This window comes from Schistocerca cancellata, chromosome 12 (genome assembly GCF_023864275.1).
Source record: "Schistocerca cancellata isolate TAMUIC-IGC-003103 chromosome 12, iqSchCanc2.1, whole genome shotgun sequence".
Lineage (NCBI taxonomy): Eukaryota > Metazoa > Arthropoda > Insecta > Orthoptera > Acrididae > Schistocerca > Schistocerca cancellata.
Window position 1 is genome coordinate 27,072,954 of NC_064637.1, and position 27,584 is coordinate 27,100,537.

Consider the following 27,584-nt stretch of genomic DNA (forward strand, 5'->3'; position numbering starts at 1 on the left):
GAGGAAGGATGCGGGAGACCCGCACCGCCTTACTAGGCAATGTCCTAATGGAAGTGGTTTGCCGTTCCCTTCCTCCGACCGTAATGGGGATGAATGATGATGATGAAGATGACAACAAAACCCAGTCATCTCGAGGCAGGAAAAATCTCAGACCCCGCCGGGAATCTAAACCGGGACCCCGTGCTCGGGAAGCGAGAATGCTACTGCGAGACCACGAGGGGCGGAGTCTGTAAGAGTAACAATTTTTAATTATTTAAGTTTAAATAACTATGACTTCTGACTTCACTGCTATACAGAAACTATATTTGTTTTAGGCTATGCCTAGAAGGCATTATTCTATGCACTTTATCGACGATGCATGTCAAACGATCCAAGTATTCAAGAGAAATCAAAGAATTATTTCGATAATTCAGCATTTGCAGCATAATGCAGCATTTGCTATGGTCATCTCTGAAGACAAAGAGCTTTATAGGGATTATTTTATTTTAATACTCATTTTTTATCATAGGTCAGTTCCAATGACTTCTATGAATGATCATTCACCATCTTATACATAATTACTGAATGAAAAATCATCAGTCATGCTATACTGATAACAATGTTATACTAAAATTCCTGTTGAATTATAACACAACAATCCTGTTGTCCATTCTTTCACTGTGATAAAAGATTTTTGTGCAAGAGTGGAGAATGAAAATTTTTTGATAAAGCTTAGGCAATCATTTACACTACTTAATTTAAAAGAGGGTTGCTTCTTGCCAATATTTTAATCATTTTAAATGAAATCTATAAAATAGTAAACATTTGTGATATTAATGAAGTCCTATGTGCAGAAACTCCTAATATTCAAACACACTGTAAACTATGTGTGTATGTTGCAAAAGATTTGCTGCATCAACCATATGGTGCACTTAAGCAAAATCCTGTGTGTATGAGAGATGGCAAATACAGAAAAAATTTCCTGATTATTTTTATCAAATCACATGACGAATTATTGTGCAAGTATTCAAGGCTAAAACAATTGAATTAATTGAGACATTAGTGACAAAATATATTCAATATCCATTGTACAGAGGGTGTCTTAGTGGTATTAGAATTAATGTTTGAGGACAATCACTTGACAGTAGTTATTTTGTACCAAAGAATCCATACTTCCTAAATTTGATTACCATTTGAATGTTGAAGTTTGCATGCCAGTTTAAAGTGTTAAATACATTTATAAATACACATATATAAAGGATATGGTAGTACAGCTATAGAAGTAGGGGATGAAAGAACACATTGTAATAAAGAAGTTCAGATTGATTAAGTACCCGAATTGGAGAAAGGCCATTAAGTTGGATCAATATAAGCAACATTTTTTTTAAGTATCTTCATATTTGCATTAAATGAAATTGATTTTTTGTCACATGTTTAACAATATACTGACATGTCTTTGCACTATGTTTGGGTAAATGCTGAAGAAAAAATTTAAGTGGAGGGTATGCAGTGGTGATAAAATGATTACATGCATGTATGTTATTTATCAAAAGGATGTTGATTTCTCAGTTATACTGAAATTATTCACATTTGTGCTCCTAAATCATTTGAAGATGTTAGAACTTTCAATGGGATTTTTACAGTACAGTTGTGACGTCACGCACGTCGGATGTAGTTTGTTGTTATGAAGTATTACATGGTCTTCGTCATAAAGCCTTTGACACATTTTGCTATTGGCTGACGCTTTTATGTGCAGTATATTTTGTTGTAGTAAACGGCGCGTTTCCTTTGCAACGTAAGTTTTATTTATTTACGGTTTTCCTCTTGTTTCTGTTTCATTGCTGCAGTATTATTCTCCAGTAGCTGAAAACAGTAACATTCTTTTAAAGAGTATCAGTTGTTACCAGTCAAAGCTATCAATATTCCATTGTTCTCCCCGTTTTCTCATGGATGAAAAAAAATTCTCGGGATTTTGCCGGGTGTCCCAGGGCGTATACACCATAAACAAAAGATTATATTTAAAAAAAAAAAGATGCTTTCCTGAATGTAGGAAGCAGCAGTAGCTGGAACAGAGACATTAACAAAATGTCTATTGTATGGCAGAGCGTGTAGCGAGCTAGATTCTGAAAAAAGATATCAGTTAGTAATAATGCGTTCACACGTACTGTGTGAACAAGACTGCCTAATGTATGTTCATGCAAACATGTAAATTTTTCCTGTATTATTCCTGCTGACGACTTAACAGGGATTCCTGAATACCTCTGTTCCTTCACGCTCCTCTTCCCACTCTATAAATAATGTCAAAGAATAGAAATTGCGTCAACTCGTTCAGTGTATTGAGACATTGCAACGAGTGTAGCCTCTGCCCTAGGAGCGATTACACTGACCAGAGCACAATTTTGTGAATGAAATCACGGTGTGTTGGCACCATTGGGTATGCTGTAATGTTGCAATGACTGTTGCCTGGCACGACTCTCTAGCAGTCCTCAAATTGACCAGGTCAACATTTAGTGAACGAAATTATGCTCTCTTGGCACATTGTAAGTTGTGTATGTGGGCAGCGTATCCTGGTGCCGATAAAGCGCTTCCTGCAGGCATACAGCGAAAGCTTACATTCGTCTTGTTGGGCAAAAAACTGTTTAATTCATTCCACGCATAATTGAAAATTGTAAATTAATTTAGTTTTTAGTCTTGTGAAAGTAAACACAATATTCAGAATGTGCCCAAGTACCGATGCTGCTTATGCAGTTGTTTGGACCTACAGCTTACTTTACAATAAAGTCCTAGAAAATATACCCTATAGCTAAAAACGTAGTTGATTTTATATTCTTCCCGAACTGCAAGTAATTTTTTATTACCTTCACTGACTAATTCTGTTAGTTTCTGGGTGTAGAGGGCTATGCAGATAGATTGGTGTAAATCTAATGTTTATCACTGTTGTTCACACCAACATCATGGACGCTGGTGTTCCTTCATTAATGTGGAACTGAATTTTATCCTTCCGTAGCGGAGATTTATATACTTCTGTCGAGAAGTTCATATCCAACTGCAGCAGTTTACAAACAGCTATATAATTTTATATCCATTCTTTTCAGCAGACTGAATTTACCAATAGCACAAAGACTATCGTATATCACATTTCCGGAGGAGGGGAATATTTACTAATGTTCTGGACTGGAATGGATAATCAGAAACAGCTGACAGGTATTACGATATAAGCTACTGCGCTTAATAAGTTTATCATTAGAGTAAGATGTACAGAATATCACGTATTTCTTGACGTGATTGGTATGTTTCGAAAATTGGACGAAGTATTTATACAATCCACAGTCTCAGTAGTAGTAGTGACGTAGAAACTTTTGTTAAAGATGTTTCGCATGACGGAAATGCCTATAAGAATCACTGTGTTGCAGGAATTCCGTATTACTGATATTCAGACCACTTTAGTACAACGGTGCGTGTTTGGAATAAAAACTGCCTGATTACCATTAGTGATTTGCTTTTTAAAGGAAAGGCAAATGTAAATGTAAATTGTTACTGCTAATGACAGTGAGTTAAAAAAGTAAAGCAAACCGTCAAAATATATTTTTATGGGGATAATCATGATAACATACGTCGGACTACTTGCAACAACTTGTTCAATTAGCGATATTGCCAGTCATCCCGAAATATTGCCGTTTATTGCAGCAAAACTTATGAAACATCATTGCGGCTATACGTTGCTGAAAAATTTCGCCCGTGTAAACACACCTCGAGACAGGGTGGGCGTTGGCTAGCAACGCAGAAAGCACAGATCGAGCCACGCCACTGCAGATATGCGAAAGCAGCAGAGCCATCTGTGACGATGATGATGTTTGGTTTGTGGGGCGCTCAACTGCGTGGTTATCAGCGCCCGTACAATTACCCAATCTTTGCTCTGTCCAATTTCGCCACTTTCCTGGATGATGATGAAATGATGAGGACAACACAAACACCCAGTCATCTCGAGGCAGGTGAAAATCCCTGTCCCCGCCGGGAATCGAACCCGGGACCCCGTGCTCGGGAAGCGAGAACGCTACCGCGAGACCACGAGCGGCGGACGGAGAGCCATCTGTGTGTGGCTAGACGTATTACATTGCGGATATGTGCGTGGAGTGCACGAGTGTCACTCAGAGACCTGAGGAAAGCTTTTAGATAAGAAAAATAACTGCCTTTGTGAAAGTACTAGTAGTTGGAATAGAAAAAGAGACAAACCTGTCTATTGTATGGCATCAAGTGTTGCGAGCTAGAGTCTGATAAAGGTACTAGCTAGTAAGACTGCGCTCACATATTGTATGAAGAAGCTTGTTACATAAATGTACTCAAAATGTACGTGATTTTCCTCCTCCCTGCCTGCAAGTAATTGCGGGTAATCCTATAAAACCCTTGTTCCTTCACTTTCCCTGTCCTACCCGCCACTAAAATCAACTAAAGCAGAGCAACTACAATGGCCACGGAGTGGTTTTTAATCTTAATGATAGGGATGCTGTGATGTTTAAATCTTTCCTGGCATACGGATAGTATATGGGAGAACTGCTGGATATCAGTAACGTCCTGCCACGATATTTCGGCGCATTAGTAAGGCAAGACATCATAGTAGCAAATTTGTAAGATCGCTGAATGCATAAAGATGTCATACTAATAGGCGAAGAACTTTAAAATCGTACTTCAACCAATTTAGTTTAATCAAAGACCGTATTTTCTTCATTCTTTGGGTACGACCATATTTCTTCTACATTTACTTATGTTACACGCTACTTAGAAACACACCAGTTCAATATATATGGTGGTTATTGAAAGACGGGACATAATATGTCACATATATTTTGGCAGGACAAAATGTGACACGCTATAAATATACGGGACGATCCCCTAAAATATGGGACGTCTGATCACTACGTCATCCCACTACAGTCCAGATTCGGCATCCTCGGATTTTCATTTATTTGGTCCCCTCGAGGAGGGGCCTAGCATCAGATACTTCTTTTAAGAGAGGAAAAAAACAAAACAAGAACAACTAACTCATCAATGGGACAAATATATTTGCGGGGATTACGTTTTCATAAACAGTCTGGAATTTGATTTTTTAAAGTACTGCTTGGTGCTTTAATACACGTCCTCCAGCACACTTTTTTTTTCTCTCATGATTTTACTATTTTCAGTTCTTTGTGGAAAGTCGTTCGGAGCGAATGAACTATTCTCGGTCTCGGCAGAAACTGCCTTTTATTGCGCAAATATTACCCGTACACGGTACGAGGTGCTGAGCTAGCGTCATTATTTTGAAAGCTCTGCTGTATCCTTCAAGATATTGCGCACTAACTGTCAATACCACCGTCAGATGGTCTCTATTATTGCACAGTACTCGGTACTGAGAACCGTTTACAGATAAGGGCTGAGGAAGATATGGCCCGAACATGTTAAACAGTCTCCATCTTTGGTGGACAAAACCAGCAACAACTCAACAATACTTCAGCTACTACCTGCAAGAACCTGTTCAATCTCCAATATTGCGCAGCCATTCCGCAATATGGCATTTATTATAGCAACATTGATGGCAGCACTGTTGCGGCTACACATTGCCGTAAAATATGGCCTGTGAAAACGCACCTCGAGGCCTGTTGCGCGATGACTAGTAACGCCAAATGGTCAGAGCGAGTTACGACACTGCAGATGTGCGAAGCAGCAGAGCCATCTGTGTGCACGTTAACGGATTACGTTCAGACTGTGAGCGAGGGCATCAAAAGCTGAAACAATAAAAATAAGATGGCTTTCTGAAAGTAGTAGTAGCTGCAACAGTGAGAGAAACAAAATGTCTATGGTATGGCACGTATAGCGAGTTGAAGTCTGACAAATGCATCAATTGGTAACAATACGCTCACACGTACTGTGTGAACAAGATTGGGATATAGAATGGGACGACTTAACGTAGTTTCACAGCTCGGTGGTCACCGAGGCTGAGGTGTTAGCGGAACTGAATGCCCACCCGGCCCTGGAAGTCCGCTCCGCCCGCCGTATTTACAACTCCTCTGGCCATACTTTCCCCATGCATATATTTACAGTCTGCCTCTTCCATCGACCACCTCCTCACGCAGGGAGCCCTGATTTTCAACCGCCGGCACCCTGTTGACCCGTCCCGTTCCCCTCCTCAATCCTACCGCTACCAGTGTTGTCTTCTGTACAATGACCATCTCACCCAAAACTGCAAGAATCCACCTACCTGCCCCCATTGTAAAGCCTCTCACTTCCTTAAACAGTGTCCCAAACTCACCTCCCCCCCCCGTCCTGCAACACCTGGAATGAACCACACCCCATCTATTCCTCCAAATGCAAAGCCAATCCCCTCCCCCCCCCCCCACAAATACCTCTTCATGCATACCCTCTCCCAGCACCAGGTTGACTCCTTCATCCTTGATGAAACCTTCCTCCAACCCCACCATTTTGTCCGCACCTCCCTTTATCTCCTTCACTGCACTGACAATCCCCTTCCCCTAGCCCGAGGCGGGGTCGCTATAGGCCACCTCAGGCATCTCCCTGTCCAGCCATAACCCCTCCTCAATGACCCAACCAAACACCTTCTCATCAGCCTATTTTTCCCTCCCTCAACGTCACCTGTGGCACTATCTATATCCGCCCCACAGCTCCTCTCCCCTTTGACTTCACTTCCCATGTTGACCATACCTTCTCCACCTATGTGATTGCCGCTGACCTCAACATCCACAGCCGAGACCCTGCCACCCTTCAGTCGTGGCATCAGTTCCTTGCCACCTTCCATGGTGACCTTGTTCCTCTCCCACAGCACACCCGTCCTGAAAGTAACTCCACCCCCGATATTATCCTCGCTTCCCCCAATCTAATTGGTCGCATCACCGTTGATGTCCTCGATCCCGTCGATAGTGACCAGCTCCCTGTCCTTCTCACCATCTCCTCTACCCGTCCCACCATTGCAGCCACCCGCCCAGCTGCCCCTCCATAGTCTGTCGACGACTACCACCGTGCCAATTGGGATGCCTACAGGGAATCCATTGCCTTACAGGTCGAAAGCCATACCCTCACCTTTCACCACCCTGATGACATAACCCATGCCTCTTCCTTCCTTCGAAAGACCATCACTGACAGGCCGTCCTCCTACTGCATGAATCCTGCAGGCTCTACTGCTCCTTCCTCCGCACTCGTGACCGGGATACTCTCACCTGCCACCAGCAATTACAGCGACATATCCGGAACCTCCTTACAGCAAAGATACGCCGGGACTGGCGCCAGACAAGCAAACACCTCAACTCCACCCTCTCTGTGAACTCCAAGTACTGGTCAGCCTTCCACTGCCTTAATGGTAGCCATCCCACCCCGCATTACCCCATCCTCCATGACGATCGACTCTTTCCTGACAACCTCAATAAGGCTAACCATTTTGATTCCCACCTATCCAAGGTCTTCTCCATTCCTGACGATCCCCATTTTGATTACTCCCTCTTCCCCACCGTCCTCGACCGCACTGACACCTCTGTCCCCCCCCCCTCGCCCCTAGCTTCCAGTACTTTGATCGGTTACCCCACTCAGGCATCAACACTCCCATCACCACACAAGACATCAACACTCCCATCACCACACAAGACATCAACACATCAACACTCCCAACACCACACAAGACATCACACTCGTCCTCCTCTCCAAACGCAACACTACCCCTGATCATGATGGCGTCACCTACCGTCACCTCAAGGAATCCCCTCCATCCTTCCTGTCTGTTCTTGCTACCCTGTACAATGTCCTCCTCTCCACTGGATTTTACCCCAACCTGTGGAAGACTTCCCATGTCCTGCTGTTCCCTAAACCTAACAAACCCCCCCACTGATACCTCTTCCTATCGTCCAGTCTGCCTCAACTCCATGTTCAGTAAGTTATTAGAGGCCATCCTCTCTCGCCGTATTCACCACCACCTTAACCAGCACCGCCCCCTTCCTCTTACACAATGTGGCTTCCAGCCTTCCTTCTCCGCTGACGAACAGCTCCTTAACCTCACCAATCTTCTTTCCCTCCAACTTATCTCCCATCGCTGCGCTATCTTTGTTTCCCTTGATCTCCAGAACGCCTATGACCGTGTCTGGCATCCTGGGCTCCTCTTCAAACTCCAGACCTATGCTCTCACCATCAACTTCGTCCATCTCATTGCTTCCTTCCTCTCCCATCGTCCCTCCTATGTGACTATCTACAATTCCAACTCCCATACTTTCTACCCCTCTGCCGGCGTGCCCCAAGGTTCTGTCCTTTCCCCTCTCCTCTATCTCCTGTACACTGCTGATATGCCCAAACCTCCCCCTCCTGTTCATCTTTGCACAGCGGCCGGCACCGCCTTCCTAGCCCTTTATCCAACCCTTCAACGGTCCCAACGTACCCTCCAAACCCACCTTGACCAATTCACCGCTCGGTGCAACCAGTGGTTCCTCTGTGTTAATCCCTTTAAGACCCTGGCGGTCATTGTAGGCCGCACCACCCACTCCTTCAGCCTCCATGATTTCTACCTCACCATTTATGACCGTCCTATCCACCTCACTCCTACCCTCGAATACCTTGGCCTCACACTCGAGTGCCATCTCACCTAGACTCCCCATCTCCTTACCATCCAAAACAAAGCTCATAACTGCCTCCACCTCCTGAAACTCCTGTCTGGCTGGACGTGGGGTCTGCATCCTTCCACCATCCTTCACACCTACAAATCCTTGATCTGCCCCATCCTCTGTTATTCCAGCATCGCTTGGATTTCCGCCCCTCCACAGTTCTATAAAGCCCTCCGAATCCTCGAACGCCATGCGCTCCGCCTCGCTTTCCGCATCCACCTCCCGTCCCCCACACGCATCCTCTATGACCTCATCCCCTTCCCCCACATTCTCCTTTTCCTTGAACACAACCGCACACTATATATTGTCCACCGCCTTGATCCCCCTACCCCCTGGTGTCTCCCTTCCTCACCACCCCCAACCAATTGCCGTGCTTTACCTTTTTTTTTTTTTTTTGTGGTTTTAGGGCGCACAACTTCAATGGTCATTAGCGCCCTGACTACTCTAAAAATGCACCGCGAGGCACAAGTTGACAACAACTAAAAGGGAAAACACAATAAAAGACAGACGGACTGGCAGAGGATTAAAAAACATCATCAAATGTCCTTAGCGAGGTTTGTCAAATTGATAAAACAAAGAACACGAGCAGCTGCTCATGGGTCATCCGCTAAAATGGCATCGAAAGTATTAGGCAGGTTAAGATCGAGGCGCAGTGTGGCAAGATCTGGACAGGACATTAAAATGTGCCTAACCGTCAGCAAGTGCCCACATGGGCAGAACGGCGCCGGCGCAGCCATCAGCAGATGGCGATGGCTGAACCGGCAGTGTCCAATTCTTAACCTTGCTAAAACGACCTCCTCCCGCCGAGAATGGCGTGAGGAGGACGTCCAAGCCACGGGAAGAGGTTTTAAGGCCCGAAGCTTGTTGTCGGTAAGTGCAGCCCAATCGGCATGCCACAGCGACACGACACGCCGACAAATGACCCTGCTAAAATCGGACGAAGGGACACAACAAGAAGCTGTCCGAGGCTGGAGGACCGCAGCCTTGGCCGCGGCATCTGCAGCTTCGTTCCCAGGGATACCGACATGGCCAGGAACCCACATAAAGCTAACCGGTGTACCGACGTCCACCAGCTGCTGGAGAGAGCGTTGGATCCGGTGTACGAAAGGGTGAACCGGGTACGGATCACTGAGGCTCTGGATGGCGCTCAGGGAATCTGAGCATATGACATAAGCAGAATGTCGGTGGCAGCAGATGTAAAGAACAGCCTGGTAGAGGGCAAAGAGCTCAGCTGTGAAGACCGAACAATGGCCATGGAGCCGGTATTGGAAACTTTGTGCCCCGACAATAAAGGAACACCCGACCCCGTCATTGGTCTTAGAGCCATCTGTATAAATGAAAGTCATGTTGATGAACTTCAAACGAAGTTCCAAAAAACGGGAGTGGTAGACCGAACCGGGGGTGACCTCTTTTGGGAGCGAGCTGAGGTCGAGGTGAACGCGGACCTGAGCCTGGAGCCAAGGTGGCGTGCGGCTCTCGCCCACTCGAAAGGTTGCAGGGAGTGAAAAATTAAGGTGTTGAAGGAGGCGACGAAAGCGAACTCCAGGGGGTAGCAAGGCAGAGACATACAACCCGTATTGAAGGTCAAGAGAGTCATCAAAAAAGGAACGATAAGACGGATGGTCGGGCATTGACAGTAGCCGACAGGCATACCGACAAAGCATTATATCGCGCCGGTAGGTGAGTGGCAATTCGCCAGCGTCAGCATGAAGACTCTCTATGGGACTGGTATAAAATGCTCCGATCGCAAGTCGTAAACCCCGATGTTGTATGGAGTTGAGGCGGCGTAAGATGGATGGCCGTGCAGAGGAGTATACGAAGCTCCCATAATCCAGCTTGGAGCGGACGATCGACCGATATAGACGAAGTAGGACGGTTCGATCCGCTCCCCACGACATACCACTGAGAACACGGAGGACATTTAAAGAACGGGTACAACGGGCGGCCAAATATGACACATGTGGAGACCAGCTAAGTTTCCTGTCAAAGGTAAGGCCTAAAAATTTGGTTGTCTCCACGATTGGGAGAGCAACGGGACCGAGTCGTAAGGACGGTGGGAGAAACTCTTTGTAGCGCCAGAAGTTAATACAGACCGTCTTCTCGGCAGAAAAACGGAAGCCATTGGCGACACTCCAGGAGTAAAGACGGTCAAGAGAACGCTGAAGACAGCGCTCCAGGACACGTGTACACTGCGCGCTGCAATAGATGGTAAAATCGTCCACGAAAAGGGAGCCTGATACATCAGCTGGGAGGCAATCCATTATTGGATTGATCGCGATGGCGAACAGAGCGACGCTCAAAACTGAGCCCTGTGGCACCCCATTCTCCTGGCGAAAGGTGTCTGACAGGACAGAACCCTCACGTACCCTGAACTGTCGATCCATTAAAAAGGAACAAATAAAAAGAGGGAGGCGACCGCGAAGGCCCCATGTATGCATGGTGCGGAGAATGCCCGCCCTCCAACAGGTGTCGTAAGCCTTCTCCAAATCAAAGAACACAGCCGCGGTCGGGCGCTTCCGCAAGAAGTTATTCATAATGAAGGTCGACAAGGTAACCAGATGGTCAACAGCAGAGCGGCGCCTTCGAAATCCACATTGTACATTGGTAAGTAGGCGTCGAGACTCGAGCAGCCAAACCAATCGAGAGTTAACCATTCGCTCCATCACTTTACAGACACAGCTGGTAAGCGAGATAGGTCGATAACTGGAAGGCAAGTGCTTGTCCTTCCCCGGCTTAGGAATCGGGACAACAATAGACTCGCGCCAGCATGCGGGAACATGTCCCTCAATCCAGATGCGATTGTATGTACGAAGAAGAAAACCTTTACCCGCAGGAGAAAGGTTCTTCAACATCTGAATATGAATAGAATCAGGCCCTGGAGCGGAGGACCGTGATCGGCCAAGTGCGGTTTCGAGTTCCCGCATGGTGAATGGTGCATTATAACTTTCACAATTCGAGGAGCAGAAGTCAGGTGGCCTAGCCTCCTCTGCCTGTTTGCGGGGGAGGAAGGCAGGGTGGTAATGAGCGGAGCTCGAAACCTCGGCGAAAAAGCGGCCGAAGGCATTGGAGACAGCCTCAGGGGCCACAAGGACTTCATTCGCGACCTTCAAGCCAGAAACTGGGGAGTGGACCTTAGTGCCAGATAGCCGGCGCAGGCTACCCCAGACAACAGAAGAAGGAGTAAAACTGTTGAAGGTGCTTGTGAAAGCAGCCCAGCTGGCTTTCTTGCTTTCTTTAATAATACGACGACACTGAGCACGTAATCGTTTATAATTAATACAATTCGCCACTGTAGGGTGGCGTTTAAAGGTGCGTAAAGCACGTCGACGAGCACGTAAAGCGTCTCTACATGCTGCGGTCCACCAGGGGACCGGTACGCGACGTGGAGAAGAAGTAGGGTGAGGGATGGAATATTCAGCAGCAGCGAGAATGACTTCCGTGAGGTGTGCGACCTGACGATCGCAGCTTGTGAAGGTTTGATCCTGAAAGGTCGCCCTGGAAGAGAAGAGCCCCCAGTCTGCCTTGGAGATGGTCCAACTAGAGGAGCACGGAGAGGGAGTATGCTGCAGGAGATGGATAACACACGGGAAGTGGTCGCTCGAATATGTATCAGCAAGTGCATACCACTCAAACCGGCGTGCAAGTTGGGGAGTACAGATAGAGAGGTCTAAATGGGAATAGGTATGAGATGTGTCCGAAAGAAAAGTAGGGGCGCCAGTATTGAGGCAGACAAGATTGAGCTGGTTGAAAAGGTCTGCTAACAAGGAGCCCCTCGGGCAGGATGCTGGAGAGCCCCAAAGGGGATGGTGGGCATTGAAGTCTCCAGTTAACAAAAATGGTGCAGGTAGCTGAGCAATAAGTTGCATCATGTCTGCCCTTGTAACGGCAGATGACGATGGAGTGTAAACGGTACAAAAGGAAAACGTAAAGGTGGGGAGAGTAATGCGGATGGCAACTGCCTGCAGGCCGGTGTGCAATGTGATGGGGTCGTAGTAAATATCATCCCGGACCAGCAACATAACCCCTCCATGAGCTGGGATACCTACCACAGGGGGTAGGTCAAAACGCACAGAGGTGTAGTGTGCCAAGGCAATTTGATCGCATGGGCGGAGCTTCGTTTCCTGGAGGGCTACGACGAGCGGACGGTGCAAGCGGAGCAGCAACTTCAAGTCCTCTCGGTTGGAGCGAATGCTGCGAATATTCCAGTTAATAAGTGCCATCGTAAGAAAAGGAAGATGAGAGAAGGGGTCACCTCGAAGGCCGCTTAGGGCCTGGCTTCGAGCGAGCACTGCCGCCGCTATCAGTAGGCGGACAGTCATCGTCCATGGGGTCTATAGGGTCATCGGCCATCTCGGGAGGATGGCCGGGAGGGGGAGCTTCCTCCGCCGGTGAACGGCCAGATGTTCGGGTACCAGTGGTGCGGCCAGGCGAAACGGATGACGGCCTGGGGCGGCAACCGCTAGGTGGCGCAGGAGAAGAAAGGCGCCGTGGCGGAGAAGGAGAACTGTGCTTCCTATGCGCCTTTTTAGAAGGACGTTTGGTTGAAGTACCGGTCGAAAGCTGGGAGGTCGAGGGACGGAGGAAGTCTGCACGGGATGGTTCCTTCTTGAAGGCCCGTGCATCTGACTTCGGGGTCTTCGACTTAGCAGAAGCTGAGGAAGTGGCTGGTGTCTGTGGGGTGATGGGAGGAAGAGGAGACGTCGACCGCGCGATCTTAGCACTGGCCGAACGGACGACCGTGGTGCTGAAGGTCAGATCGCATGTCTGGGTTGCTACCTCCCGGGTAGTCCGAGGAGAGGCGAGGACAGTGCTGTATTTCCCCGCTGGGAGCAGCGTGGGCTTCCTACTAGCCAATAGCTTGCGAGCAGCCAAGGTGGACACTTTCTCTTTGACCCGAATTTCTTGGATACAGCGTTCTTCCTTATAGACAGGACAGTCGCGGGAGGATGCGGCATGGTCACCCTGACAGTTCACACAACGAGGAGACGGAGGTGGACAGTCACCCTCATGGGCATCCCTGCCACAAGTGACACATTTAGCCGCATTGGAGCAAGACTGTCGAGTGTGATTGAAACGCTGACACTGGTAGCAGCGCGTAGGTGTCGGGACATAGGAGCGAACAGAAATAACCTCGTAGCCTGCCTTGATGCGCGATGGCAGCTTAACACTATCGAAGGTCAAGAAAAGTGTCCGGGTCGGTACAAGGTCATTGTTGACCTTTTTCATGACCCTATGGACAGCCGTCACGCCCTGCTCAGCGAGGAAAGATTGAAGCTCCTAGTCAGTCAATCCGTCGAGGGAGCTACTATAGACTACACCACGAGACGAATTCAAAGTTCGGTGGGCCTCCACCCGGACAGGGAACGTGTACAAGAGTGTGGCCCGAAGCAGTTTTTGTGCCTGAAAGGCATTCTCAGTTTCTAGTAATAAGGTACCGTTACGCAACCTGGTACAAGATTTGACAGATCCGGCTATGGCATCTACGCCCTTCTGAATAACGAGAGGGCTGACAGAGGAAAAATCCTTTCCGTCCTCAGATCGAGAAACTACGAGGAACTGTGGGGCAGGCGGTAGTACTTTTGTCACTGTTGGCTGGTCACATTTCCGTTTTTGGGTCGAAGTCGAAAGCGATGGAGTAGAATCCATTACGGAGGAATCCCCCATGATTGCCAGCGTCTCCGATGGCGCGCTCCTTCCTTGTGGGGACCCTCTCAGAGGGCACTCCCGCCTTAGGTGAATGTTTACACCTCAGGTCACACCTCCCGAGAAACAGACGGAGGGACCAATCGGCATGGTCAGAAGGTATCAGCTCAGGCAATCACCCCTCCCCGGGCCTGGCCTTTACCAGGGGGTACGCGCGTGCCTTACATGTCTACCCAGGGCGGGGACTTACACGTTACCCCGTCACCGGCTACGCGTGCGAACGCGTGGGTCGGCCTTCAGACACTCACAGGGAGGAAGGAAGAAGAGGAAAAAGAAGAGAGAGAGGGAGAAAGAGGACAGACTGTCTCAAACGCCGAGGCGGAGACCAGAGAAGGCAAGGAGAAGAAGGCAATGAGAAGGCAAGGAGAAAAAGGCAATGAGAAGGCAAGGAGAAGTCAAGGGAAAGAGTAAGGAAGACAGTGAGGTGGAGAAGAGCAAAGAAAGGAACCAACAAAAGGAAGGAAGAAACGAGAAGTGAAAAACCAAAAAGACCACGATTATAGGTCGTGAAACCGTCCGTCTCCGGACGCAGGCGCTAACTACCCCCGTGAGGGGGATGGACTCCTTTTAGTCACCTCTTACGACAGGCAGGAATACCTCGGGCCTATTCTAATCCCCGGACCCGCAGGGGGACCGTGCTTTACCGTTGTGTCCCACCCTCTCTCCATCTTCACACCCTCCATTTCCTTTCCCAACACAACTTCCACCGTCTACCCCTCCCGGATGATGAGCTTCGCCCTGACATCTACCCTTCCTACCAACTCTAACCCCCACTTCCTGCCTCCTCCTCAAGGCTCCCTCTCCTCCCTCCTCCTGAGCGGCTTTCCCCTCCTACTCCCCTTCCATCTCTTGTGCCTCCTTTCAGTGTGTCTGTGCTCCCTTCTGCCGTCTTCCCTCTTCCTCTCCCACCCCATGTGTCTCCTGCCTCTTCGTGAACCCACTGATGCCCCTCCTCTCTTCATCCCACTGCTTCCCCTGCTCCCCCATGCTCTCCCCTCCTTTTCCATCCTCTCTGACCTTTCCCTCGGCAGGTCCCGCCTGGCAGTTTTATTCTTTGTCGTGTGTGCTCCAAGTGGGTTTTAAGTGTGTTGCTCTGAAGTGTTTTTAATACTGTGGCCAACCTTTAACCTGGGCATGCGCATTCATTCAGTGTCTTCTCTGTGTTTTAAGAATCGCCAACTGTGTTTTTAATTTTCTGGTGACCTTTTTAACTGTCCCCCATGAACGTCTCCACGTCCGTGTAATTTTACCTCAATTTTCTCCCCTTACTTTGTTTTATGTTCCCCTTTTTTATCTCCTTATGTATGCATCATTTTATTCTTGTCTTAGTTGTTGTCACTCAGCTTAAGAGCGGCGGATTGTGCCGCTGACTGCCCTCCCCTGCCCATTTGGGGCAGGGGAATGAAATCACAATAAAGAAAAAAAAAAGTAGTTTCATGCAAACATGTACTATTTTCCTCATTAATCCCTCCTTTCCCCTCCCCTCTTGTTAAAAGCTAAACATGGATACAGATCAAATCGTTGGGTGTTCAAAAGTGGCAGTGGCTTCACGTATTGTATGTGGGGAGAAGGGCGTTGTGGCATCATTATGTCCAACATTTTCGGGGCTTGCGAGGTTTGAGACATTCAATATTACAAGTCAGGGAGAAGGACCTTGAAATGTTATCTTCAGCAAGGCCTTGATGGTTAAAGAGAAACCCGTACTTACAACCTTCTTTAATGATGTTCTCTCCTGTAAAACAGAAATAAGTTTGGAAGAACTCTTAATTTTTATGAAAACTTTGATTATCGTGCCTGTATCTTTGACAGTTTGGCGGCATATGCTTTCATTACTGTGCTGTGTTCCAGTGCTCCAACTGTAACAATTTTTTCCGTTTTCCAAATGAACATTGTATTAACATAAACATACACACAACAACCAAAACATGTGATCTGTAAACTGGGACACTAACGCAAGCTGCCACCAGAACATGCTACGACCTCACAATTTATAATTACGCGCATTATGTAATTTTGAGTTTTTAAAATGCACAACGCATCGAATTAACAAATCCTATCATTTCAGGTTCCTTAATTTGTCGAAATTTACGGTAAAAATGCAACAAAACGTGACAGTTTATTGTTTCGTGATTACGTAGCAGAGAAATGAGCTATCGTGTAGATATTACTCCGTATGCTACTGAAGTTAAATGTTATAATTTGCGAATTGCTAGGGCTGCATTCAGGCTCATACATTCAGATATTTTTTTTTGTAAATATTTGATCTCACTGGATTCTTTTCACGCTTAGCAAGAAATAAAACTGCCACCATTTACTACGCATAATTGTATTTGAAGCAACGAGTTTAAATTTTCCTTCATTTTCAGGCTTCTTACAGTCAGTACATTTGTTGTATGCGCCTTGGCATTTTGCCAAAGTCCTCTTGTTGGCAAATAGTACACTGACTCCTGTTTGCCGTTTCCATCAGGAACCAGCATATTTCGATCATGATATAGCACTGCACTACTTCTGGAAAAGCACAGTGAATAACCCTTAAGGTACCAGATTTATAAATGTGACAGTAACTCTGTCCATCACCATTTCACGATTAACATACAGAATCAAATGTGATGGAGTTTGGTGTGTTGAAAACTTAAACCACGAGAAAGACCATAGGCCACTTAAAAAATTAAATAAGGAGGTAGAGGTGATAACACTCGATAACAGTGATCAAGGCAGCAATAAGTTTGTTCGCAATCTATTCTTTTACGAGGGCTGTTCAAAAAGTAAGGTGACTTTTCAAATTGCGCGGGCAGGTTACATTCGATTATCGATCTTCTTTGTTATGACCATAGGCCACTTAAAAAATTAAATGAAGAGGTAGAGGTGATAACACCCGACAGCAGTGAATCAAGGCAGCAATAAGTTTGTTCGCAATCTATTCTTTTACGAAGGCTGTTCAAAAAGTAAGGTGACTTTTCAAATTGCGCGGGCAGGTTACATTCGATTATCGATCTTTTTTGTTATGTCCCGAACATATGTTAACAGTTTCAAGCACTAACATATCAGTCGAGACACTCACTGCTGCAAAAGTTGTTACCGTTTAACAGCTCGAACGACACTAGCGCTCCAAGCGGCAGAAAAGGAGAACTTCAGATGTGTTGGAAGCATAGTGTAAGTGTTTTGCATTCCTTTCCTACGTAATTTACAAAACATTTGAATTACTTTTTTGCCTCCAAGAGTTTGTGTAATATTAGATGACATAGATGTTTCTAAAAATAGTTCTAAAATAAGCGCAAGCAGGGATAAAACTAATGAATCCAGTGGCAAGTTACAACACATTCTTTAATAAATACTTGTGTCGTTGGATATAACTGTGTAAGACTGTGGTTTTAAGTATACAGCACAGTTCTTGTTTTTGACAGGTAGAAAGATTATACGTGCTTCAGTGTGCTCAGCGATTTTCGATTATTATAAGAAATGGAGCACAGAATTTGCAACATATTTTGTGTGAAAAATGGAATGAATTGCTCTAAAACACTTGGAAAAAAAATGTTTCTAAGTGGTACAAGCTCTTCCAAAATGGCCAAGAAGATGCCAATGACGAACCTCGCTTGGACATCTCAGCACATCAACAACAGGTGATAATGTCGAAGTTGTGAAGATAATTGTTTTGGAAAATCGTCCAATTACCTTAAGAGAAGAAGTTGCTAATGATATTGGCATATCGGTCAGATCGTGCCATGCAATTTTTTCGGATTTTATGGGCGTGAGACGTGTCAGTGAAGTGTGTTCCAAAACTTTTCTATTTTGATCAGAAGAACCGTCGCATGAGCATCGCTCAGGATCTTTTGAATGACGTCAATGATGATCTTGATTTGCTCAAATGGGACATAACTGGTGAGGAAATGTGGGTTTACGGTTATGACGTCGAAATCAATGCCCAATAATCCCAATGGAAGCATCCCAGAGACCCAAGACCGATAAAGCACACCAAGTTCCATCAAATGTCAAAGTTTGGCTCACTTTTTTTTTTTCAAGTAACGTTGTGCAGTTAATCAAGAATATTTGTCTCAAGGTCATATGGTCAATAAGGAGTACACCTTCACATTCTGCGCCGTTTGCGATACGCAATATGTTAAAAACGTCCGGGATGGTGGGAAAACAATTCATGGCTTTTGCATCACGACAAATGCACCTGCTCATTAATCGTTGCTTCTGAGAGAGTTTTTGACCAAGAACAGCACGACAATCACCCCTCAGCCATCATATTCACCGGATTTGGCCTCCTGGACTTTTTTCTGTTCCCAAAGCTAAAGATTCCTATGAAAGGACAAAGATTTTCAACGATCCAGGAAATATAAACTGCATTGCTGGAAGTACTCAAGGCTGTACCAAAAAGTGCTTATCAGGACTGCTTCGATGATTGGAAGAAGTGTTGGCGGAATTGTATTGTATCTGAGGGGGATTACTTTGAAGGGGAACACATGAATATTAATGAATTAATAAATATTTTCTCATAAAAATATAAAGTCACCTTACTCTTTGAACACACATTGTACGATTCGTTGCACAGGCGGTCAGAGCTACTACAAATTGTAAAGCAGCAAACTGCAGCTCTCAGAAAGATCTACACAGAAGTCCTCGACAGCATATGCTTATCTTCTACGGTTCACATACAATCACTTTTTTTTGGTCTTTTAATTGCGTCTGGTGTAGCAAGTCCAAAAGACATTACAAAAATGGTGATTGTCAACCATGAAACATGTTCCAGCAGAGATTTTATATAAATTTTTATATCTATATTTTAGTATGATATCTATATATGTACTACATATTGATTAGGCTGCGGATTCTCTTCTTTATATAGCAGTTTAAAGGTAAACAGCTGTAGAAACTTCCACCAAATTTATGTCACGACAATTCTGATTGAATTAACCTTCAAATAAATATTTAAATCGATGCATTCATGGTCGAAGTTGTGATGACACGGACATACAAAGACGTTGTTAAACTTTTTAACACCTGACTTCGTACGACAGGGCAGCAGAGGGGACGGCGCTAATCGCAACCTGTGCTTCTCCGATACTCACTCGAAACAAAATCACGCATAAAAAAAAGACAGTACTACTAATCGATGAAGAGCTTTCGGAAATGAATACAGTTTGCTCTCTGTTTATGTAGTAACATACAGCTATGCTCTGAACAGACTAACAGACCGGATTTTCAGGCTCAGTCAGTAGTAGAGTAGAAGAGTGTTCATTCATTTCCATTATCATTCGTCAAAAAAACGCTATTAAGAGTTCCTACAACTCAGCTACAAAGTATCAAGCATCTACAAACACTGCTGTCGCAAAGCTTGAATGATTAAGATATTGAGCATATTTTGTAAAGTGATGACCCATACAAAAATCATCACACTTGTTTTATAGCTCTGATCAAAGAGCTACAAATTACAATGTCACAAATTTCCAGTCAACTGGTTGCGAATAGAATTTAAAATTGCTTAACTAGTTTTCAACGCCAACTAGGGGCGCCTTCTTCAGAAGATACTGTACCTAACAATATCACAGGACAGTACACTAAGCAGGTAGGCATTACAACAAACACTTAATTTTTACACATTAAATTGCATAAAAACACTCACATATGTTTAAAAGCAAATTTGAGCCATATCGCTCTGGCCAAAACATTAAAACCACGATTAAAATATTTTTCAGCCGTAAATCTGCCGCAGGACGGGTAACAAAGAAATGGGTGGGGGTGGGGGGTAAGTGACTGCTCCTCCAGCCAAACGATCAGAAAGCTTATTACCTGGGATACCCACATGGCCAGGGACCCGAAGGAAGTCAATGGAACAAGCAGCTTGGTGAAGATCAGCGTGACGGTCATGGATGGCGGAGCCAAAGGGATGGCAAGAAAAACACCGGCCAATAGCCTGAAGGCCACTCATTGAGTCCATACATAAAAAACGTGGTTGAGTTGGGACCATGTAATAAAGGTAAGGGCCTGGGAAATTGTCATCAATTCCACAGTAAACAAACCACATGTAGTTTGCAGGAGATGATTCTCCATGGCAACAGAGAATGTGAAGGCATATCGCACACTATCAGCAGATTTAGAGCCATCGGTGTAAAAAACAACAGCATCCCCAAACTCCCATAAAATTCGGGAGAAAAAACAACAGAACACCATCAGCAGAACAGAATCTTTCCGACCTCAGCAGAGATACATCCAAATCCGGGGCCAAGGAACTAACCAAAAGGGGGTGTTGGGGAGGGAACGTGGGAGACAGGACAAAGAAGGAAGCTGAAAATCACAGCAAAGAGATGCAAGGCAGAGCCCAACCAGTAAACCTGCCCGAAGACGGGAATCAAGTGGGCAACATCCTTGGTCTGGGAACAGGAGAGAATAGGAAGGATAAGTGGGAGAGGAATGGACAGCAATTGCATAAGAAACCAGAAGCTGGGACTGCTGAACAAAAGGGGGGGGGGGGGAGTCCCAGCTTCAACCAGGAGACTATCAACAGGGCTAGTAGGGAAGGCACCAGTGGGCAAACAGATACCACGATGGTGGACTGGATCTAGTATGTGCAGTGTGGAAGGAGCAGCCGAACCATAAACTTGACAACCATAGTCCAAGCGAGACAGAACTAGAGCATGATAAAGATGGAGAAGGAGGGAGCGGTCCACACCCCAAGAGGAGTGGGCAAGGATGTGAATGGCATTGAATTTACGAAACATCCTACCTTCAGAAGTCTGATATGGGGCAGCCAAGTGAGCTTGTTATCGAAAAGAAGAACTAGGAAACAAAACTGTGGGACCACAGACAATCGTTATGCATCGAGATAGAGCTCTGGATCAGGGTGGATCATAGTACGGTGACAGAAGTGGAACATCTGTGGTTTTAAAGAAGAGAATTGAAACCCGTGTGAGAGGGTCCATGCAGAGGCACGCCGTATAGCTCCCTGGAGCTGTCGTTCTGTAGAGGCCATCGAAGAGGAACTAACCCAAATGCAGAATCGTCCACATACAGGGCAGGAGCGACCAAAGGACCGACAGAGGCTACAAGTCCATCCATAGCAATGAGGAAAAGAAGTACACTCAATATGGAACCATGTGGGATGCCATTCTTCTGAGTCTGTCTAGAACTAAAAGAATACCAACCCGAACCCTGAGCGACCAATGGAACAGGACTGGCAGATAAAAATTGGGAGTGGGTCCTGAAGACCACGCTCACGAAGTGTAAGTAAGATGTGAAGGCACCAAGCCTTGAGAAGGCCCTTAAAATACTGCACCTAAATGGTGCCGCTGGGAATAAGCCTGCCGAACTGTGGATTCCAAGTGAAGCAAATGATCGATCAGAGTCCGCCCCTCTCGAAAGCCACACTGGTAAGGGGACATTAGATCCAGAGATTCGAGGACCCAATTGAGCCTACGGGCTACCATCCATTCAAGTAATTTGCAAAACCCGTTTGTCAGACTAATTGGCCGATAGCTTTCGACAAACAGGTGGTTCTTACCAGGCTTAAGGACAGGAACCATGATGCTGTCCCTCCATTGAGAAGGAAGGTCACCCTGGAGCCAAATACAGTTAAACATCCCCACGAAGATGTCGTAGTGGAGCACAGATGTTGAAGCAATTGGTTATGAATGGAGTCTGGGCCAGGTACTGTATAATCAGAAGAAGAAAGTGCGGAAAGAAGTTCACATTCAGTAAACGTTTCGTTGTAAGATTCTAACTGACAAGGGGTAAAACATAAGGCAGAAGCTTTGGCCTGCTTTTTCTGATGAAGCAAAGCAATCAGATTGGAGGTTGAGGCTGATGCTGTTGCAAAGTGGGTCGCAAGATGTTCCGCGAGAATCAATTGGTGTATGCAAAAGCCATCCAGGAGGGTAAGGTCTAGGAGGGTAGACGGCTGAAGGCAACCATGGAGACAGCAAAGTGTACCCCATACCTGTGACATAGGGACAGTAGAACGGAGGGAAGAAACAAAGCGTTCCCAACACACCCATTTGCTCCATTTGATTAAGTAATAGGCTTTTATGCAAAGGCGTTTAAAGGTAGTAAGATTGACAGCGGATGGGTGCCTCATAAGGTGTTGCAAAGCCTGACGGCGACCATGGATGGCAACAGCAATGGCCAGACTCCACCACAGGACTTGCTGACGGCGAAATGGTCTGGATGAGCATGGGATAGCAAGGCTAGCGGCGCGAACAATCGCATCAGACACATCTCAGAGGACGTCATGAATACAACCTGACAAAAGGGTGAAAGAACGACCCATTCAGTGTATAGAGGCCAATCGGCGCATTGGAGAGACCAACAAGGTAACCTGTCCATTGGGGAACCTGAAGGAAGAAAGAGAATGAACGGGAACTGGTCACTATCACAAAGGTCGTCGTGTGGTGAGCAGTGGAATGAAGGGAGGAGGGAGGGAGAAGAAAGAGAATGATCAGTGGTAGAGAAGGTACTATGACCTGACTTCAGTGAGTAGGGGAGCCATCATTAAGAAGGCGTGGTCTATGAGAAGACCTCGACTAGGGGGAAATTCACTGCCATAAGTGAGCATTAAAATCCCCAAGGAGGAGGAAGTTGCCGAAGAAGGGCAGTTAAGGTAGCAGGTGTAAGAGTCCTGTCACGTGGGAGATAAAGGTTGCAAACCGTGACCTCACAGTCCAGGTGGACCCAAACAGCAACCACTTCCAATGTAGTTTGAAGAGGAATCCACATGCTAGCAATGTCCATACAGAACAACGTACAAACGCCTCCAGAAGCCTGCAGGAGGCCAACCCGATTTCGACAGATACCATGGAACCCACAGAGGGGCAGTGAGTGGTCCTCAGTAAAATAAGGTTCCTGTAGAACCACACAAGTTGCAGAGTGAAACGAAATAAGGGATTTCAACTCCGGAAGGCGACAGTAATATCCATTACAATTCAATATCCACAGAATGATGATTCAAATGGGAGTGGGGTGGGGGGGGGGCTAACAGACTGAAGCCAGTCATGCCACCACTTCACCACCCATCAACCGACAAGGAGGGGGGGACATCCATGAACAACAGCTCAGAGTCAAGTTGCAAAGGTGGGGATGGAACCTCTGGCGACGCCACAGGCTCCTTGTCCTGGGACTTATATTTCTTCTTGTTTTCTGTTTGAGATTGAGGACAGCTGTGCGGCATAAAGGAGCCAGTTGCAGCAAGATTTGGAACAGAAAGAGATTGGGCGACCTGGGGGCCCACAGACCTTGGTTCTCATGTTGGTCGTGTGGCAGCAGGCCTTTGGGCTGGAAGGTGCCAGGAAGGGGGATCCCGGGAGGGGCGCCCTAGACCGGCAGACACCAAAGTAATGGGACACTTCTCTGGCTGGGGAGGGGGAGTGGCACCTGGAGGGTTGGGTGTGGGAGCATCAGGGAAGGGGAAGAGACGGGAGGGGAGGGGAGGGGAGGAGGAGGGGGGTTTGGGAGTGGGGGGAGGAAGGGGTGACAATATAATTAAAGCATAGCTATATGTCATGGACATAGGATGAAGACTTGCATACTTCTTATGAGCCTCAGTGTGGGTTAGACGATCAACAGACTTAAAGCCATGTATCTTCTTTTCCTTCTTCTAAACTGGGCAATCTGAACATGGAGAATGAGACCCATGCAATTAACACACACGAGGGGGGATACAGGAACGCCCTCATTGAGTGGACGTCCAGTAACAGAAAGGAGCCTGGGAAGAGTGGGAAGACATATGGCCAAAAACAAGCACTTAAATCTCTTAGGTGGTGGGGTGTACGGCTTCATGTCACATCAATAAACCGGAATATTTACCTTCTCAGGGAGGGTATCCCCTTCAAAGGACAGGATAAAGGCTTCAGTACAAATAAAATTGTCCTTCAGACCCTTCTGAACATGCCGAACAAAGTGAACACCCAGCCATCCGAGATTGTCCTTAAGTCCCTCATCAGTTTGAAGGATGAGGTCCCTGTGAAAAATTACACCTTGAACCATATTCAGAGAATGGTGGGGTTGTAATGGACACAGGAATTGAGTCAAAATGGTTACAGGCTCGAAGGGCTGCAGACTGGGCAGCTGAAGCAGTTTTGATCAGCATCAAACCCAACTGTATCTTGCTCAGAGTCCACTTCACCAAACTTGTCGTCAATGTGTTCCACAAAAAATAAAGGTTTGGTTTTGGTGAAAGTATCCCCATCAGTCCTGGTGCATACCAGATAGTGGGGCAAAAGGATCACCCCTCACTGACGAGCCTGACTCGCCTTCCAGGGGGTAGCCATGGAAGGGAAGGCCAAAGGGGCAGAAGAAGCAGCACTAGAAGAATCATTTCCATGCAAAGAGACAGCCGTAGAAGAACGGCCAGAGTTCTGGATCTGTATGCATTTCATTTGTATAGCGTCCACCCTGATACCACCCACTACAATCAGGGGCTCTCCCCATGGGCGCCACCCAGCCACAGCAAGGGCCATCTGGTATGGCGACCATTACTGTGAGTTCCGATGCTCCAAGATGACAAGCAACCACTCCTAGGCTTACATGTGGAGGGCACAGCTCAGGTATCAGAAGTGTGATCCCTGTATTTTCAAGGGGCTCAACCAAAAGGGTACGTAGCGACCCCACCACATGGGCTGGCTACCATGATGGCTATGCACCCTAGCCAGCATCAGATAACGACGTGAACGAAAAACTGGGGGAACTAGGAGGGCACACATCAGAGCCACTAGGTAAGGTGCTCTTCCCCAAATGGCTCACACTACAGAATAGAAATTTAGTAATGGAGGTCAAACGCCAGAGGGGTACCAGAGAATGCCAAAAGGATGAGATAATTATGCAACTAAACCAAATTGCACAGCCAACATAACCAGGAGGATAGTGGGGCCAACATAAAAAAGGACACCAAGAGAGTGAGAGGAGACGGCAAAGGGGAAGGAGCAAGGACAGGAAAGGAGGGGAAGGGAAAGTAAATGAAATGAAATGCAGCCTAGGAAAGGAACGAAATCTGGAATAGTTCAGGGCCCCGTGCTCACCGCCTGCAATTCCAATGGAGGATGACGTCATAGTGAGACTGGGAAGGCATAGAACATTCAATGAGGCAGTTTACGCCTCAGGTTCACTTGTTGCCACCGACATATTCCCTGAGCAGTCTATATCCATTGTGCCTGAGAGATCTAGGTCCTCAGCGAACGTCAGAAGCCCACCCCATCCTCAGACGCAGAGCTTGTAGGTACTGGTGGTGTGGGTGCCACTGCAATTTCCTTGGCCTTAGGGGTCTTCTTTTTGGACTTTTCTCGCTTCTCCTTGGGTTTCTCAGGCTGGCAGGGCTTCACTGATTCGGTGTCTGGGACTGAGGATGATCATGAGGCTCTACAACAAGCTGCTTCTGGGCACTACAGCCACTGGCTGAAAAGTGAGGACTGGTGTCCCCAATGGTTCAGGGAAGTGCTCCCAGGTAGGTGGCGTGAGAGCAACAAGGGGGGTAGTACACCCCACCATCAAGGGGGCAGGTGTAGCCTTCTGGCTCTGAGAGCCAACTGCAGTTTGCAGAACTGATGGCACTACAACTGTTCTCGTAGCAGTGGTGTATGTGGAGGTCCTAGCCACAGAATGTAGGTGCTCGTATTTCCTCTCAGCCTCAGTGTAGGTCAGTCGGTCCAGGGTCTTGTATTCCATGATTTTCCTCTCTTTCTATAAATTCCTGCAGTCTGGCAAGCAAGCTGAATGATGCTCTCCGCAATACACACAGATGGGAGGAGGGGCACATTGATTATTGGGATGTGATGGACAATCACAATCTCAACATGTGATGCTGAAGTACAGCGGGAAGACATATAGCTGAACTTCCAGCACCTGAAGCACCGCATCAGGGGAAGGATATATGGGTTGACATCACAGCGGTAGACCATCACCTTGACCTTTTCGGGTAAGGTGTCATCCTCGAAGGCCAAGATGAAGGCACCGGTGGCAACCTCATTATCCCTCTGACCCTGATGGATGCGCCGCATGAAATGAACACTTTGCCGCTCTAAATTGATGTGCAGATCTTCGTCAGACTGCAAAAGAAGGTCCCTGTGGAAGATAATACCTTGAACCATATTTAAGCTCGTATGTGGCATGATGGTAACAGAAACATCCTCCAACTTGTTACAAGTGAGTAATCCCTGTGATTGGGCAGAGGATGCTGGTTTTATCGAGACTGACCCAGATCACATTCTAGACAAGCCCTTTGCCTCCCCCAACTTGTCCTCTAAACACTTTTCAAAAAACTGTGGCTTCATCGAAACAAAGGAGTCCCCATCAGTTCACCGGGGTGAATAAGGTTTGCTGCCATCCTTAGCCTGGCATTCCTCCCATGGTGTGGCCAGGGAGGGGAATGATTTACGGTCGTACTCTCTTGCATTGTACTGGGACTTGGAGGGCTTAAAGATTGCTGGTGTTTGATTACCAGCAAATGATGACGTGGTATGCTTCATCGCTCGTCATCCGCCCTGATGCCACCCACTCCGACCAGGGGCCCTCTCTACAGGCACCACCCAGTCACAGCAAAGGCCACCTGGCAGGATGGCCATTGCCGGGAGTCCCGATGCCCCAGGATGACTGACATCTACTCCTTAGCATACATCGGGAGTTAACAGCACAGGCATCAGCAGAGCAATCCCTATGTTGTCAGGGGCCTACAACCAAAAGGGTACATGGCAGCCCCACCACAATGGTCTGGCTACTGTGCTGGATATGAGGTGCAAAGAAGTCCACGGTCATTGTCAGGGGCCTACAACCAAAAGGGTACATGGCAGCCCCACCACAATGGTCTGGCTACTGTGCTGGATATGAGGTGCAAAGAAGTCCACGGTCATCGTTGGTGCAGAAAGCAACACTGCACAGTGCATGGTGGAAAACGCACCTAGGAAGGCATTCTAGCCCAAGAGATGGAGAATGAGCTGGACTGCAGTGGGACGACGAGAAAGTGAGCTAAAGATCTCAAGGCACAATAGACACAATGCACCATGTAAGGCGCCCTTCCCCAATTGGCTCGCTGTTCAGGAAAATTTTGAAAAACGGAGTTAAGTCCCTACAGGGGACCATCACATATAGGCTGAAACGTGAGAGACTCCTCTTAACTGCCTCCTACAACAGGCAGAAATACCTTGGGCCTATTCTAATCCTCAGACCCATAGAGGGGGATACATATTGGCATGAGTCAGTAGTCTTCATAACTGTGACAGCATGTTTCCAACTACTGCCAGCCACAACCTTCAAGCAGCTGCTATGTATATGCTCAGTTAACATGTG